At 42.5% G+C, this 2,807-nt stretch overlaps 1 long non-coding RNA gene across 1 annotated transcript; it reads right to left on the minus strand.

The window, feature by feature from the left end:
* Positions 1-622: 622 nt before the first annotated feature.
* On the minus strand, positions 623-1,480 carry LOC103373856 (uncharacterized). The gene is made up of 2 exons (XR_521093.1): positions 1,423-1,480; positions 623-1,302 (listed from the first exon to the last, which is right to left on the minus strand). It is a non-coding gene; the product is annotated as an uncharacterized LOC103373856 (long non-coding RNA).
* Between the last annotated feature and the right edge of the window lie 1,327 nt (positions 1,481-2,807).

The raw sequence follows: 2,807 nt of genomic DNA on the forward strand, positions 1-2,807 counted from the left end.
AAGCATCTCAGTGGACAGACTGATGACAGATGAGTTTAACACAGCTGTCCACACAGACTTCCTGTTTGTTTTCCTCTAACAAACACCGTCAGTGTTAGATGCTGCTGGTATTGTCTTTTAGTATCATTATCATGCACAGCTCTGTTATGATTTAAATGTAATATATTCAATTTGCCGGGTTGATCATTATCCAGGGTTAATGAAGAAATGAAGTAAACAAGGTAGTAAAGGGACTCAGTGATGAGGGATCAAAGCCTTGTGAAGGAAATGATGAGGGAGAGAAGAGTCAAAAGTTGTTCCATCTGGAGATGAGGTCCTTGTCCCTCAGTGATGGCGTGATTGGATGATGGAGGTGACAAGAACTTGGCAGCAGAGCCTATAAAAGATACATGAGCGAAGCTCCACGGAGCCTCAACTCCATGTCAAGAGGAACGTGAGAGTCCAGGAGCTGTGAGAGTCGCCTCTTTAACAACAAGCCTGAGCAGGAATAAGCTCTAAAATACTCTGTACCGTGGGTAATGCCTGAAGATTTGAGAACACAGTGAAGCTTTAGAATCAGGGCAAGTAGTCCCTGGAGACCCAGACATTTCTCTAGGTAAGTATTTCACACTGCTCTGTCAACTTTTCTGTCAGTTTTTAAGAGTCAAACCTGTTTATTTTGGACCTTCTCTGAACAAAAATGCATATACAATCACAAGAGACGTGTTAGTTTGACAATACATTGCAATAAGTTGAAAATGCTTTTTAAAACTACGATTTGCCACAATTTTCAACTGCAATGACTCGTTGAAGGTCAGAATTAGCATTTTCTGTTACATAACATTAATTTAAATAGCTCATATATTATATTCGATGTCACTGAACATCTGGTGGGCATAAAATGCATTCCTTCATAGATATGTACAGGGTTGACGGACGCTGACAGGCAGTAGGTGCTGGGCTCCTCAGCTGCTTAGATTGTTATGTAAAAAAAACCAGGGGCCTAGGGCTTAAAACAACTAAAAACAATAAAACCAGAATTTATAATTAAATATATTATAAACTGATAATATTTTAAAACTAAAAACGACAACGCCACCTAGGAGAGAGCCTAGGACTCAAACAGGTTCTTAAAATCAAGAAGAGCAGAGTTTTAAAATAACAAAGGATCACAATAAAAGGCATTTAATAAAACAATTAATATTTCCTTCGCCCAACCCACAGTCAGCCAAGGCCCTAGCAGTCTTCTTTCACGCAGTCCACCCAGCTCCTGGAGTCCTGGCGCCACACCACAGTCCACGTGTTTGGCTCCGGCCCAGCCCTCTATGAACACAAACGGCAACTGGCGAGCATCGGTCCACAATTACGAGCGCGGTTTAGCTAGCACCTGTTAGCACCTCCGGACACATACAGGCCGCCAATGAATCGATAAAAACTACTCACGGTTTTCCCGGGTCGCTAGCGAAACTGGCGACCCAGGCCGGAGGAAACAGGCGTTGGCTGGTTAGTCTTTAGAACCCGGTTACACCGTCTGGGGGAAACTCCTCGTCCGTCTCGGCTGGTCCTCTCACCTCCATCGCTGCCACACTGCCGAGCAGGTGTGTCTCTGCTGCCACGCGCTCACCTCCACTTCCTGTGCTGTGGGGTCTTTCCTTCCTGTGTTTCTGCCGCTGCGCCCTCCCCCCAGCCACGGATTGGCCGCGAGTTCTCCTCTCCTTCCCCTTAGTGGCTGGTTGTGCTTGTCCATCAGCTCGACCACACGTGCAGATTATTCCTCATTAAGTCCAATTAAGGCTAGAAGTGTGTCAACACAGTATTGCATGCACGCACATAAAAACATCAAATGTAAAGCACAATAAAAACAGAATAAAACCCAAGGCATAAAAAGTTAAAATAAGTAAAATCATGCATAAATAAATATAAATGCATAAACACTGCAAACCAATACAATGATAAAAACCCATCACTTCTGCCTTATGACAGTTATCTACTATTAGGATGCCTGATCAGTCCCAGTAATTTATTTTGCAGCACACCCAAAAAATGAGAACAAATCCTTCAAGGCCCCCTCAGAGCCCCAACATCATCGCCTGCAGAAGCTGAAGCAGCTGAAATCCACACAAGAGCTGCTTAGAACAACTTGCTAACTGATAAACTCTTTATGGCATCAGTTTTGATGCCACTTTACCTCTACGCCAAAAACTTTATTTTTTTCAAGCTACCCTGTTGAAACAACCGTTTTCTCATAAGCACTGGTTCTACTTTTATAAAAGTTACTTTCATCAGAGGGGATATCGAGGGCATGATATTGAGAAAAAGTCTTAAAAATCTAATTAGTTATTTTTTTTTCCCACCTCATCACTTGTCGCTCTGAGGAGAGAAACACTTTCAAGGCCACACGCAGCGATCCATAACTTTGCCATAAGTGACCTTTGGAGTTTGGGACTTTTGAATAAATGTTAGTAGTTTTGGAACATTTTATGAAGCCGCTTATCTTGCTTATCTTGTCGCCTGTGGGCTTGCGAGACATGTTTGAATTTTATTTTATTTTTTTTCATGTCTGGTGGTTCAAATGTGCATGCTTCTCTCGATCCTCTGTGGATCCAATTAGAATCAAATAATACAAACAAACTCCCTCAAGGCAGTGATGGTGTGGTTCAGATATTTGTATCTGCAGTGATACGGGATGCTCTGAACGCATTCGGCTGCGTTGCTTCTACAGCTGTACATCGGCCCCTTGTATCTTTTAGTTACGGGAGTGTCCCCTGTTTATTTTTAATTAATTTATTGGCATTGAAACCAACAGAACCCACAACGTATAATATTCT

Source organism: Stegastes partitus, unplaced genomic scaffold (assembly GCF_000690725.1).
Source record: "Stegastes partitus isolate 25-593 unplaced genomic scaffold, Stegastes_partitus-1.0.2 Scaffold2083, whole genome shotgun sequence".
NCBI classification, from domain to species: Eukaryota; Metazoa; Chordata; class Actinopteri; family Pomacentridae; genus Stegastes; species Stegastes partitus.